Source organism: Phoca vitulina, unplaced genomic scaffold, assembly GCF_004348235.1.
Source record: "Phoca vitulina isolate PV1807 unplaced genomic scaffold, GSC_HSeal_1.0 scaffold88, whole genome shotgun sequence".
Taxonomy (NCBI): Eukaryota; Metazoa; Chordata; class Mammalia; order Carnivora; family Phocidae; genus Phoca; species Phoca vitulina.
This window is the reverse complement of record NW_022589791.1, coordinates 166,631-182,392: the sequence shown is the minus strand read 5'-3', so window position 1 is coordinate 182,392 and position 15,762 is coordinate 166,631. Positions and strand designations below refer to the sequence as shown.

Here is a 15,762-nt window from a genome sequence, read left to right as displayed (position 1 = left end):
CTTAGAGGTGGACTAAAAATTTGGTTTGAGAAGTGTATGTATTGCCCATAATAAACTCTTTTTTTTTTTAAGGTGAGAAAAACCAATTTCTAAGTTTGGAAAAACAAGCTGGTGTGCTTTTTACATCTTTACACGGATGACGCCATGGAAATTCATGTAAAGTCTGTCTCAGTAAGTCTTCTGAAATAAATTTCAGCCCAAAGCCAGTTTCTGGAAATTTGATCTGCAGTGAGTCTAATCTGACTTGTATTCATGACTTTTAAACAAAATTTAAAATTTTAATTCATGTTTTGAAAAAGTATAAACATAACTTATGCTAGCAGTAGAAACATTTAAGCAGTGTAGGAAGGCATAAGATTAAAAAAAAAAACCCATACCCTATCTCTCCATGATCCCAATCCCACATCCCAAAGATAACCATGGTTAACAATGTCTTGTGTCTATTTCCAGAAACTCTATGCATATACGAACTTGTACTTTTTCATCTTGCATTTCTTACCATATTAATACTATTCTGCAATATTTTTTCTATTCCATCATGTGTATGTATATATATGTATCATATCTATATATATGTAGATTTCATTATTTAAATGAATGCATAGGATTTTATTTTGGATCTTTTCTAATTAGCAAATACCTACTTGGTGGACTTTTGGATTATTTCCAATTTTTAGTTATTATAAACTAGTGCTATTCAAAGTGCTGTTTTATGGGGTGCCTGGGTGGCTCGGTCGTTAAGCGTCTGCCTTCAGCTCAAGTCATGATCCTGGGGTCCTGGGATCGAGCCCTGCATCAGGCTCGCTGCTCAGCGGGAGGCCTGCTTCTTCCTCTCCCACTCCCCCTGCTTGTGTTCCCTCTCTCGCTGTGTCTCTCTCTGTCAAATAAATAAATAAAATCTTTAAAAAAAATTTTTTTTCTAAAGTGCTGTTTTACATTGAGATAAGGAACTTACACCAGAATGTAAATTAGCATACCACAAGAAAAACTTCTATGAATAAAAATTGTCACCTGAACTCATAGTGCTCTTAGTTGATTTATATTCTGACCCCTTATCTCCTCACAGACTAATAACAAACAATTGGTGAATTGTCATCATCATACAGACCATATATCAACATCACTGATATAAATACTGATGCAGTGAACATTCTTGTATATATGTGTCTTCAGCCACTTATACGTCTATGGAATAAATATCTAGAAGTGGAATTAATGGGTCAAATGATAGGTAAATTAAATTTTTTGATGGATGCTGCCAAATTACCAAGTAAAAGGTCTACCAATTTACACTTTCAACAGTAGGATGTGAGTGTCCGTTTTTCTTCACTTTGTTCAAAACATTGAGTATTATTAAACTTTTCAATACTAGACAATGTGGTAGGCAAAAGTGGTATTTTGTCATTGTTTTAACTGGTACTTTTTCAAGATGAGTGACACACGTAAGCTTATTGGTCATTGGTATTTGTTTTCAATGAACTGCTTGTTCATGTCTTTCTTTTTTTTTTTGTTTTTTTATTTCTTTCTTTTTCCTTCTTTCCTTCCTTTCATCCATTTTTTAGTGATTTGTACATTATTTGTATATTTTAAAATTCTATTCTATTCCATCTATAATATATGCTGTAAATATTTTCCAAGACTGTTTTTATATATTTTTTTACTTCACTTACAATATTTTTAAATTCAGAAGCTTAAATGTAATCTGTACATATGCATAGAATTGTCTAGGAGGGTACTGCATATATTTGTAGTATAGTAGTTCAGAACATGAACTCTGGAGCTAGACTTCTGAGATTCAAATCTTATCTCTCCTGCTTACTATTTCTACAATATTGAACAAGACATTTAACCTATCTAGCCTGTTTCCTCATCTGTAAAATATGGATTATAATAATTACTTGGTAGTGTTGTGAGGATTAAATTAGTTATTTTTTATAAAGCACTTATAATCATAGTACCTTGTACTTACACAGTGCCAAGTTTGTAAAAAAAAAAATCCATTCATTTTTTCTGCTGTTAGTATTATGATTTACTTTTGTATGTTTAAACCTTATATCCATTGGCAAATTTATTTTGGGCATAAAAAAATGAGCTAGGCACCCCCCAAAAATGAAATCTTTATGTATAAATCTAACAGAATGTGTACAAGAACCATAGGGGAAAATGACAAAACTCTGATTAATGAAATTAAAAACTAAGTAAATGGAGAGATAGTCCATGTTCATGGATGGAAAGACTCAATACTTCTCAGATGTCAGTTCTTCCCAACTTGATCTATCTATAGATTCAATGCAATCCCACTCAAAATCCCAGCAAGTTATTTTGTGGATATCAACAATCTGATTCTAAAGTTTATATGGAGAGACAAAAGACCCAAAATAGCCAATATAACATTGAAGAAAAACAACAAAGTTGGAGGACTGACATTACCCAATTTCAAGACCTACTATAAGGCTACAGTAATCAAGGCAGCATAGTATTGGTGAAAGATTATACAAATTCAACGATGAAGCAGAATACAGAACCCACACACATAGACAACTGATATTTAACAAAGTAGCAAAGACAATACAATGGAGAAAAAATAAAATGGTAAAATTCAAAAAGAATTTTTGAAAGAAAAGATAAAATTCAAAAAATAGAATTACTGGAACAACTGGACATCCACATGCAAAAAAAAAAAAAATGAATCTAGACACGGACTTTACATCTTTCACAAAAATTAATTCAAAATGGATCACAGACCTAAATGTGAAATACAAAACTATAATGTGAAATGTGAAATACAAAACTATAAAATTCCTAGAAGATAACATAGGAGAAAATCTAGATGACCCTGGGGATGACAATGGCATTTTAAATACAACACCAAAGGCACAATACATGAAACAAAAGGTAAACTGTACTTCATTAAAATTAAAAACTTTTGAAAGACATTGCCAAGAGAATGAGAAGACAAACCACAGACTGGAAGAAAATATTTGCAAAAGACACATCCGAAAAATGACTGTTATCCAAAATATACAATGAACTCTTAAAACTTAACAATAAGAAAACTTGATCTGTTTTTAAATGGGCCAAAGACCTTTATAGAAAACTCCTCAAAGTAGATATCCATATGGAAAATAAACATGGGAAAAGATGGGCCCCATCATATGTCATCAGGAAGTTCAGATTAAAACAGCGATAGATACCACTATACACCTATTAGAATGGCTGAAGTCCAGAATGCTGACCACACCAAATGCTGGCAAGACTGTGGAGCAACAGGAAGTCTCATTCATTGCTCGTGGAAATGCAAAATGATAACAGCCACTTTGGAAGACAGTTTGACAGTTTCTTATAAAACTAAGCATACCATGTGAACCAGTAATCATGTTCCTTGTTATTTACCTAAAGGAGTTGAAAACTTATGTCCACAAAATCTTACACATAAAGGTGAAGCTTTATTCATAATTGTCTAAACTTAGAAGCAACCAAAATATTCTGCAGTAGGTGAATGGATAAATGTGGAATGATTCAGTGCTAAAAAGAAATGAGCTATCGAGACATGAAAAGACATGGAGGAAACTTAAATGTATATTACTAAGTGAAAGAAACCAATCTGAAAAGGCTACATAACTGTATGATTCCAGCAATATGATATTCTAGGATAGGTGAAATTACAGAGACAGCAAAAAGATCAATGGTTTCAGGAGTTGGGGTTGAAGAAGAATGAATAGACAGTGCACAGAAGAGTTTTAGAGCAGTTAATATACTCTGTGTGATACCATGATGATGGACAGGTGTCATTGCACATTTGTCCAACCCCCAGAATGCTACCACCAAGAGTGGTGTAAACTATGGACTTTGGGTGTAGTGATGTGTTCAATGCCAGTTCATCAGTTGTAACAAAGATACCACTCTGGTGGAGGTTGTTGAACATGAAGGAGGATATGCATGTGTAGGGACATGGGGCATGTGGGAAATCTCTGTACCTTCCTCTCAGTTTTGCTGTGAACTTAAAACTGGTCTAAAAAGATAAAGTTTATGGGGCACCTAGGTGGCTCAGTCGTTTAAACGTCTGCCTTCAGTTCAGGTCATGATCCCAGGGTCTTGGGATCGAGCCCCACAAGGAACCTGCTTCTCCCTCTGCCTCTGCCTGCCACTCCCCCTGCTTGTGCTCTCTCTCTCTCTCTCTCTCTCTCTAATAAATAAATAAATAAAATCTTAAAAAAGATAAAGTCTAAATAAAAAATTTTTTATTTTAAAAAGTGAACTAGTTCTCTGGCTCTTCACTGAACACCCCCGCCTCCATCCTGCAGAAGGAAACATAGCTGGTGTCTCAAAATTATTTGCTAGATAATCCACTGATCTAAATAGTTACTTTTGAAGTCTTTATTCAGTTTCTTATTACGGCAGTGAGTATAGAGTCCTTCATTTCTATTATTCCTTCTCATGATTTTCCTGCCTCTTTCCTCATCTTAACTTTTAAAGATATACATGATAAACTATTTTACCAGATCCCCACTCCCCTCAAAATTGTGTGAGCATTTGTGGATTGTGTGAATATATAGGTCAATTGACATGTTGCAATATTGAGTTTTTATTGTCCAATTTTCTTCTTTCATTTCATCCTCAACAGTTTTATTTTCCTTCATGTATCTTAATTTTTATTCATTGGTATTTATTTTTCTATTATATTGTGAATGGGATTTTTCCATTTTTTATAATCTTAATTATCATTTTTATAGGCAAACTATTGATATTTAAATGTTTTTCTTAGCCACAGTCACCTCAATTAGGATTCTATTCTTCAAATTAATTTTCCAGATGTATCATTTGGATTTCCTGGCATACAATCATATTATTTCTAAATAATAAAATTTACTGACCCCTTTCCAATATTTGTACTCTATTTCTCTTCCCTTGTGGCATTGACTAACATTTCCAGAATAATTTTTTAAGGATAGAGGCGATAGTGAGCTTTCTTGTATTTTTTCTCCCATTAATGGTCTCACCTCTAGTGTTTAAATATTATATGTAATAAAAGATGTTGATTTGAGGTGTTACTCTTTTTTATATTTTAAAACAATATACTTTCATTCTTGATTTACTAGAGGATTTTATTATAAACAGATGTTAATTTTTTCTAAACATTTTAATTAAATTGTAGAATGGAAAACTTCACAAATCACAGATGTATAATTCAACAAACTTTTATGAAGGGAATATAATTGTATAACCAACACAGAGATAAAGATAAAAAGCATTAGAAGTATTCCAGAAATCCCCCTTAAAGGTAAACATTTTTCTGACTTCTGCCTACTTTTGAAATTCAAATAAATGGAGTCATAGTTATAATCTTGTTTGCCTTCTTTTGCTCAATATTGGGTTGGTGAAGGGGGTGGGGGGATGGGCTAGCCCAGTGATGGGTATTAAGGAGGGCACGTATTTCATGGAGCACTGGGTGTTATATGCAAGCAATGAGTCATGGATCACTACATCAAAAACTAACGATGTAATGTATGGTGACTAACATAACATAATAAAATAAAATTAATAAAAAAATAAATAAATAAAAATATTGGATTGGTGAGATTCACCCATCTCATTGCATACAGCAGCAATTCATTTTTTTATTGCTATATACTACTACATCATTATAAGAATATACCACAAATTATTAATACACCCTATTCTTGATGGACATTTGGATTGTTTTCCATTTGGGGAGCTATGACAAATAATGCTACTATAAACACATTCTTGTACATTTGATAAATTTATGAATGTATTTCTGCTAGGTAGAAGTGGACTTGTTGAGTTATATTTTAGTTTTAGTGAATATTATCAAACAATTTTCCATAATAGTGATACCAGTTTACATCTCCACAAGTAGGATATGAGATACCTACTTGCTCCACAAACTTGCCAGGTTTTTTTAAATTATTTTTTATATATTTATTATTATATTTATTTTATTTAAATTCAGTTATTAACATATAGTATATTATTAGTTTCAGAGGTAGAGTTTAGTGATTCATCAGTTGTATATAACACCCAGTGCTCAAGTGCCCTCCTTAATGCCCATCACCTAGTTACCTCATCTCCCCACCCACCTTCCCTCCAGCAACCCTCAGTTTGTACCCTTTGGTTAAGAGTTTTTTATGGTTTGTTTCCCTCTCTAATTTTGTCTTATTTTATTTTTCCCTCTTTCCCTATGATCATCTGCTTTGTTTCTTAAATTCCACATATGAGTGAAATCAGATAATTGTCTTTCTCTGATTGACTCATTTCACTTAGCATAATACCCTCTAGTTCCATCCACGTCATGTTGCAAATGGCACGATTTCATTCTTTTTGATGGCTGAGTAATATTCCATTATATATACCACATCTTCTTTATCCATTCATCTGTCGATGGACATCTGGGTTCTTTCCATAGTTTGGCTATTGTGGACATTGGAGTGCAGGTGCCCCTTCAAATCACTGTGCAAACTTGGCAGTTTTTAAAGTTTTAGCCATTATGGTAGATTTGCAGAGGCATCTCACTGTGGTTTTAATTTGTGTTTTTAACATTAAAACAAGATAGTATTAAATATATTTGTATTATTTAATATTAATACTATGTAATATTAAATTTAATTAATATGTAATTTGTGGTTTTGATATATATGGCCTATTTGGATATTGTGGAGTGCCTGTTCAACTTTTTTGCCCATTGTTGTATTGGGTCGTCTGTTCTTTTCTTCCTTTCAAAGTATTTCTTAATACTTTATCAGATGTATACATGTTTGTGCTCATGTGTATGTGTGTGTGTATATAGCAAGTATCTTCCAGAAAATATTTTGTAAAATACTATGCTTGAATCTCTTTAAATGCATTTGTTTGTCTGTTTATTATCCAGTTGTGATAGTTCTCCTCCATCCATCATTTCAGTAGAAACTGCCTGCTCTGTTTATTGTGTTTGTTATTCTTTCTCCGACTGTTCAATCACCATTTTCATTGTGTGCTCAAGATTTTCTTTAACATGAAGCCTAAGTTCATCATAGGCAGTGGAAAGCTTATGAGTAGGGAGGGGGGTGGGGCAGATGCTTTCAGCCCTTGTGATCAGGAGCTAGACCAGCTGGCAAGCTGTAATCCCCTGTTAAGGCACCCAGAGTCATCCCGTCTGCTCTCCAGACCTGCAGAACTGCAAAAAGTAGGAAGACCTTGGCTAATTGCTTAACAGTCCCACAGCGCTTTGAGAGTCAGGACAGCACCCTGGCTAAGCTGCCTTCTTCTCAGAGATCTATTTTCACAAGTTACACTTTCTCTAAGAACTTAGAGCTCCATGCTCACTTTGGGGCTCTTCTCTACAGCTCTCCACTTCTAGTCTGGACAAAAGGAAACAAATAATCTTCTTCCAATCTTCCTTCTCTACTCCCCTTCCTATTCTTTCTTGGTTCTCTTCTCCTTGCACTCCCCTCTCTCTCTCTCTGTCCTCTTAACTCCATAGGTTCTGCCTAATGACTTAAGAGCATCTTCTTGAGGCATTGAATAGGAACTGGCAGGGAGGGACAGGGCAGCTGAGATGCACACATGGACTGCCATTTTCCCATCTCTATTTCTCGAGCTACACACTCTAAGTACTACCTGCTGAATCCTCAATATGAAAGATGAAGTCCCTAAAGTTCTTATACTTCCTTTCATTCTCACATGCCATTTAAACAATTTTCTTATTAATTTTGCCTTGTCGATATTTGTGCTACTTAAATTATTCTCTGAAATCTTAACCTCCACTGTTACAGAAATGGGGTTAGTATGAGTCCTTTCATACGCTACTTCCCCTTCCTGAGTTCTCTATTCTGGTTTACTTTTTGATTGGATAGACGTTGTTACTGTTTTTTTAAGATGAGCTCATGAATGTTGTATTCCCTGAGGTTGAAGCTGTCCTTCATACATTTATAATACCTAGAAAAGCATGCAAGTCTGAGTCTTACTTTCACGCTTGGAACTCTTGTTACTGCTCCACCACTAACAGACCAATTAGATGTTGTTGTGGGAAACTGTGCAGCCTTATATTTCCCCCAATACGTTGCGTGTTTTGATTTTGGTTTTGGTTTTGCCAAATGTCCATACAATTCTTTGTTTATACTTAATGTTCAGAATGTATTTGATGTATTGTGGAGCATTCCATGTTTTCTGGATCTACAGACTGAAATCTAATTTATTTCAGGAAAAAAGTTCTTATATCTAAATTACTTTTTAAGTTCCCTTTTCTGTTTGCTTCTTCAAAATTGCCATTTACCTTATTCGTTTATTCAACTATACACCTGTACTACACCAGACACTCTGCTAGGTGTTGGGTATCAGTAACGTGTACTAGCAGAAGAGTAGAATTCCAGATAAATCTCGTGTGTCAGTCTTTCATACCTAAGTTTAGTGGCATCGAGTTTTCCTTTTGTTGTTTTCACATCTCTGTGTTTTGTTTTGTTTTTTAAATTATCTTGTATTTCTTTCTTGTCCTTAGGAGGCTCACTTTTCATGTCTTTATTACTCTCTGTTGTAATAGTTAAATCATTTATGTCCTCTTAGAGATTGCTTTTCAAAATCTATTTCTTTTTAGCATCTAGATAGAGTACATAGAGTAATATTTGTCATAAGTACTCTTTTCCTGGAAAACTTCTTTTCATATAGGTTCTTCATTTGCTTTTTGCTTGTTATGTTTGATTTTGTCCTTTTTGAAAATAACATTCAGGTCCCGCCTTTATATTTACTGCTACTCTTTGGTCAAAAATGGTTGTGGGACTGGGGAGGGCACAGTGTCCCTGGCAGCTTCAGTGTAGGTATGTGCTTCAAAACAACACCATGCTCATATTTCTCAACAAATCTGCTCTTTGTCCGTGTTGAGGGCAGAACTCCTCTCTCTGGGATGAGCATGTCTCCCAGGCAGGACTTGGAAAGGCTCAAAGTGAAATACGGCAGCTCTCAGCGATCACTTCTTTGTTCCACTGACTCAGGTCAGCAATTGCAAACCAGGTCTTGCTTTCTGTCTTTTTTTCAGGCCTGTCTCACTTCTAATCCATTTCTGGATAGGGGAAAATAAGTCTTGCAGCACCCTCTCCCTCTTTAAGAAAATAAATGCCCATCAGGATTTACCCCTTTTCCTGTGGTCTGTTCATGACCCAAGTCCTTGTCTTTCTAAGTAAGGGATTGTCGGTTGGCTATTTTAGGATTTTGTTTCACTTACTTTTAGAGCAATCTATACCCTGCCTGAGATGCAGAACTCATTTGGCCAAAATGTCACTGCCTACAGTAGATATTCATCATATTCGGTGGTTGAGCCCAAGCCAAGTTTCATCAAATATGGAACTTTGCCCTCTGCTTTTCTTCTTGTTGGTACTTGGGGGAGGCTCTGGCAAAGGGAGTGGAGGAAGTATAACTTTGCACCTCCATCTTCTGTCAGAAGTCTCAGAGGAAATTACATTCTTGTTATTTTTCTTTATTGTGGTCTTTAAAATTCCTTTTGTGATATTCCTTTTCTTTTTGATTTTTTTTTTTTTTTTGGTACCTTTACTAGATTTGCACCACTCACTCTCTCTCTCCCTCCGTCCCTCCGTCCCTCCCTATCTCTCTCTGCCTGACAATATCATATTACCTAGAAATGATTTCCTCCTCTAAATAACCTCCGTCTTGCCTTTCCCAGTGTGCTGCAAGACCCCCTGAGGTCCATAATGAACGGAGTGGCTATGAAGAAGTGATAACCTCGATTTCCTGTTCACCTTCTCACAGGCGGTTAAGCTTAAATGTGTGCTATAAAATCTCTTCAACCAACAAGCCCAACCATTTATCACTATAGTCTTAACTACCTCTGCTTTTTGGATATCTTAACTCCCCAAAGGACTGTCAATTTAACCATAACTACCTAACAACTGCCAAGCCTCACTTTATGAGCTGCTGTTGAGAGTTTAGCTATTTAAGGCTGATTTTTAAAAATTTTTATTGGCACTTCATGGCATTTGCTTGATTTACAGTGCTGTAAATAACCACAAATTAGGAACATTTCTTTTCCTTTAAGGTGTAGGCAAAAATTAAAATGGATTCTGAATCATCTTTCCCCATATATTTAACTCCTTGCCGGGTCATTCTTCCAAGTTTGTCCAACTCAAAAAGGTTAAATGTGGTCAATTCTTGATGGGGAGGAGACATCCGTGGAAAGAAAAAGTGGATTCATTAAGACGGCAACTCTTTTCTTTCCCAGCCTAAGCTGCCAGAGGCCACTTCTCCATCAGCCCTGGTGTCTTTTTTAAGACAAAGCCTTTGATGAGACGCATGGCTTCGTGTATGCCATGGAACACTCTGTGTTTTTGCAAAGTGGGAGAAATCCAGTGGTTAAAAAAGAGACATCGAATATTATTCAGCCGTAAAGCAGAACGAAATTTTGACACATGCTTAGACGAACCTTGAAGACGTTATGCTAAGTGACATAAGCCAAACGCTAAAGGATAAAAATTGTATGATTCCACCTAACTGAGGTACCTAGAATAGATGAATTCACAGAGACAGTAGATTAAAGGTTGGCAGGGGCTGGGGAAGGGGCTTAATGGGTACAGAGTTTCTTTTTGGGAGTAATGAAATGCTGGAGATAGAGGGTGGTGATGGTTGTAGAACATTGTGAATGTACTTAATGCCACTTAATTGTACCCTTAGAAATGGTATTTACATGGCTTTTAAAAAAAGATATATATTACTTTTTAAAAAAGAAGTCAGAAAGTAACTTCAGGACTTCTACTTCCTCCACATTTACCTCGTCTGAGCGAACCTGAGTAAATGCATGACGTTGGGGTCCTGCCCAGGAATCCTTTCTCCTCACACAGAATGGGAGGCCCTTCGACTATGTCCAGGTGGATGCCTCTCCACGCGGCTCCTCGTTTCTCCAGTCTTGGGCCCCCCTCCTGGAGGGGCCGCCTTGCCTTCCCTCTCCCTCCCTCCCTCTCTCTGGGAAGAGTCTGACTCCAGGTCCCTCTGCCGGACTTGCAGGCCGTGATACCCCCTTCAGCAGACCTCCCCTCGGTGGAAGGTGGGTGTGACAATTCCCACCAATACCAGCTGAGATTTAACAAAAGCATGCTCCCGGTTCTGCGTGGGCAGTGGGCATCATTCTGCAGCCCCTGCCGAAATGGCTCTCGGAGCGGCCATGACCGGGAAGGGCAGCAGCCTAGGCAGGTGGCGGGCTAGGAAGCATGCAACCAGTGTTCCAAATCACGTAGTGAGCTGTGGAGGGTGTCACCCCTGCCCTGCCCTAATCCCTCATGCCAGGTGACCAGTTCACTGCCAGAGGCAGGGGACAGGTACAGGTACCTGCATGGCAGAATCAGCAAAAATGGAGAAGGCCCCAAACAGCGTTTAAGGAAAGATCGCTCCTCTTTCTAAAACACTATAGAGGCAGGGACAGATCCTGCTGAAAACGCAAAAACCAGGCCAGGAGCAAAATCCGTTGGTGTAGAAGACAGTAAGCGTCTTGTGTAGTTACCTGAAAGGCACCCATTCGTATACAAAATGGCAGGGACAAGGACAGAGGTGGGCAGGGTCAGAGACCTGTGGAAAAGCCAAAGCAAAACCGAACTTGGGGAGAAATCCTCACCAATTGAGGAAATTGGTCACTAAGTGAATTGATGTTTAGTGAATCTGCTTTCAGGTCATGGGAGTCTCCACCCAATGACTCCCAGTTAGAACCGATGCTGGTTTATATAAAGTTTATTTTCAGGTTTCTCAGAAAATAGTACTCATCACATAGACACAAGCAAGAGAGAAAGATAACACGCCAATATATATATATATATATATATATATATACCAAATATTTAAGTTATTTTACCTAGTCACAACAGACAATTCCAGGTTCCAGGGAACACGAGAAGCAGAGCTTAACTGCATTTATCTGCTTACATGTGTTAAGAATCATCAGAGGAACTTGCACATGAGCAGGTGACAGAGGCAAAAACCAGAGTGACAGAACTTCTGAGCAGTGCAGGCTGGTGCAGCCACAAGTGTGCTGGCGCATAGAGGGGGACTGCCTTATTAGCCTAAGAAATACAGCATTAGGAAGGAAATCTGCTACTGAAAACTCTACCATCGTATATCATGCACCCCCAAAGCCAAATACATTGGAAGGTTTTTGTTTATCCACTGTCTGGAATTTTCCATACTTTTGCTATTGACCAATGGAGAAACAGCCTCAGCTTGGAGCTGGCTCATTAAGACCTTTCAGAAAGGAGCCAGTGGATTTAGCATCTCATCCCAGAGGGAAGGGTCCTGATCACGTTAAACCAGAACGGAGCTGACTGCTTCCTGCAGTGCACTCTTAGCTCAAAGTGTAGCTGGAATTACATTTCACTCTTCTGACATTGTTGTCCTCAGAAATATCCTAGACAAGCACACGATTTCTCCAACCGGACCCCACACTTTTGTTTTACTTTCTAACCCCTCTTTAATTCATTCTCTCTCTTTTTTTTTAAGATTTTATTTATTTATTTGACAGAGAGAGAGATAGCGAGAGCAGGAACACAAGCAGGGGGAGTGGGAGAGGGAGAAGCAGGCTTCCTGCTGAGCAGGGAGCCCAATGCGGGGCTCGATCCCAGGACTCTGGGATCATGACCTGAGCCGAAGGCAGATGCTTAACGACTGAGGCACCCAGGCGTCCCTCTTTAATTCATTCTTTTCCCTTTCTTTCTCTCTCCTTTTTTAACTTCATGTAGCTACTTGGTAATTTGTCTCTGAGTTGAAGTCAGCTTTCTGATACTACAAACAAACAACACACACACACACACACACCCCAACAGCCCCGATGTGAAAACTTCTTTCTGAAAACGGCTCTTTACGGTATTTGGGTATCTTGTAGAATGAAAATGACATGGCGTGTCGTGTTTTAACATGGTTTTACTGTTGAATCTACAAGGGCTGGACTACACCCTCGTTGGTAGGTGGAGTCTCACTGGAAAGATGGAGCGATTCCTGGGCCAGCTTTTTTAGGAAAGAAGCTTCGGCTTCAAAAAGGAAATTGGAACTGAGAACATGGACCTATGTAGGTGTGAAATAGGGTTCAGCTTTTCTTGGTCTTGACATCACAGGGTCTAACGTCTGCGGGGGAGGAAGACCCCACTCCTGAATGGTGGCTGTTAAATATGGCATTTTCGAACTGACACCTAGAAAAGAAAGTCTCAAAACAAGGCTGGATTTGGTAGTCAGATATCCCACCAGCGGCTGTGACTTTTGGGCCGCACGCTCTACCTGTCAGTGATTAAAGGATTATTCTCAGGGAGTCAAGAAAACACCTCTTTGACGTTGTTTAGGTCCGAGTGTCTTAAGGATTCAATGAGTCCCCAGGGTCAGCATGCTCCTACAGAGGAGGGTCTGTGGTAGAGACAGGCTTAGGACTTCCCTCAAAAAAGAGAGTCCCATCCTAACACCAACTGAAGAGTATTTGGGCCTCAATTCATTATGGCAGTTGGTACTTCTTTTGCCTTTTCATGCCCAATTCATTTAATAACCTCCTTCTTCCTTCCCACATTTGCAGCCAGTTACTAATTTTTGCTCAATTGAATTAATTCAGTTAAAAGAAATCAGGTCTGGTGCACCTGGCTGGCTGAGAGGAAAGAGCGTGGGACTCTTGGTCTCCGGGTCATGGGTTCCAGCCCCATTTTGGGTGCAGAGGTTACTAAAAATAAATAAATAAATAAACTTTAAAAAGAAGAAGAGGAATACTATAAAGATCAGGTCCTATTCTAGCCAGGAACCACCCCCACCATGCCAGACACACAGAATTTGCAATTAGGGTATACTGCCGCCAGGTGGTGCAGTAATTTAACTTTTTGTTCAAACCAGTAGTTTTACAACCCTGGGCAGGACAGGCTGTGTCAGAATGAACTGAGATAATCTTTTAAATTGCAGATTCTCAGGCTCTGTCCCAGACCTATTCAATAAAGGTCTGAGGACAGGGTTCATAAATTTTTGTTCGTTCAACAGTTCTCAGGTGAATCTGATTCACAACGGGTTTTTAGAATTCCTGATACCAACAATGACACACATTTATATTTTGTTCAAAATCCAACTTCAAAAAAATTTAACTAAATGTCCCTTGGCTTTATAATAAGTGATCCATCTTGTATTTACCAAAATATAAAACCCCTTACTAAGTTTACAGAGATGGCTTCTAAAACTATTTTCGCCTCTCAGAATATTTTCCCCCTTTTCTCTTGAGTTTGTGAAGGTGTTTTGTAAAGCCTGTCTTCCATATTACTAAGTTGGTATTCCAAGATAGCAATTCAGAGCTTTTATTTCATTTTGTATTTCATAGCATTCCTTCCTCATCCCATTTAGCTTTTCAAGAAAATCTTGGGGCACCTGAATGGCTCAGTCCGTTAAGCATTTGCCTTCAGGTCAGATCATGATCCCAGGGTCCTGGGGTCGAGCCCCACATCGCGCTCCTTGCTCAGCAGGACGCCTGCTTTTCCCTCTGCCTGCCCCTCCTTCCCGCTGGTGCTCACTCACTCTTTCTTTCAAATAAATAAATAAAATCTTTAAAAAGAAAATCTTAGCTGGATGACTGATTTCAGTCCCATTTCATAAAGTCCATATTTTCTTAAATTTGATTGGGTCCATAGCAGATGCTGCCTACATACGACTTCCTTTTTCTGCAGTAAATCTTTTACAAAATTATGTTCCCTCTGCCTTTTGAGTACTAAGTTTTCCTTCTTGTGTTGGAGAATTTCTCCGGAGGCCTGTATGAGTCAGGGTTCAATCAGGAAAGCATAAACACCCTGGATATTTTAAACAGGGAAGTTATATCCAGGGAACCGGCTGCAGGGGTGAGGGACGAGATGAGAGCCCAGGCTCCTTGGCAGTGGCCGCATCGGGGGCTGGGACCACAGAGGGACAGGACGACCTGTCCGGTGGGAGCTGGAGCCCCAGGGGCCACTGCCGAGGCGCCTTCTGAAGCCTCGAGGGAACGTCCTGGCTTCTCCCTTCCTCCCGCCTTCCGGGCTCTGGCCGGAGCCTCCGGAGAGCAAGAACGCCTTAGATACGGAGCAGTCGCCTGGGGCCAGGATCTGAGAGCAAGCAGGAAAAAACGACCTGCACAGTGTTGGCTGCTTTTGTTTCCTTTCCATTGTTTCTCGAACAAGGAGGGTTCTTTCTATACAGGCTTAGTATTTGCGCCCAAAGGATTCCTCTCGGAAGGCGTCTTACATCCTAAGCTTGGTGCGCTTCGCTACCCGGGGTGGGGTGGGGGGGCTGTGGACAGGATTTGGGGTGCTCCTGGCCGTGGATCGCCCGTCTGCTTCCGGCGAAGCTGCTCCGCCGGGCTCTGGCTCGGTGCTCCCCAGCTGCCCGGTGTCTGAGCTTCCTCCCGAGGCCACCTCTTCGGCGGCCGCCGCTGGCCCCTGCGGGCCCTGGAGCGTCCGTGGCCTCCCAGCCCAGCCAGGCTCTTTGCTTGGCCTTCTGCCTGTTGCTGCAGCCTGAGAAACCTTCTAATGCCCACCGCAGACCATGGCCTGGCGGTGCTCCCAGAACCACACACTTCGCCTTGCCCCAGCTCCGAAGCAGAAGACCCTTACCGCTTCTGCAGGGGCCTCCTCCCCGATGCTGCTGTCCGGGTCCTCCGGCCCTTACTATGACTGCCTTTGTCCGGGGCCGGGGGACCAAGCCGTCTTTAGGCTGGCCAAAATACTGTGACAAGCTACCCCTTCTCTGGCCACCTCTCCTCGCCCTTGGATGCAGAGGATATTCACGCAGTCTGAG

The 15,762-nt window shown here is 39.5% G+C and overlaps 1 protein-coding gene across 1 annotated transcript in view; it reads left to right on the top strand.

Annotated features, from left to right (window-relative positions):
- Positions 1-519, top strand: part of MKX (mohawk homeobox) — a 64,339-nt gene extending 63,820 nt beyond the window's left edge. Inside the window, exon 8 of the transcript XR_004298291.1 lies at positions 73-519. The gene's annotated coding sequence lies outside the window, so the exon portion shown is untranslated. The remainder of the gene's footprint in view (positions 1-72) is intronic.
- The last annotated feature ends 15,243 nt before the right edge of the window (positions 520-15,762 follow it).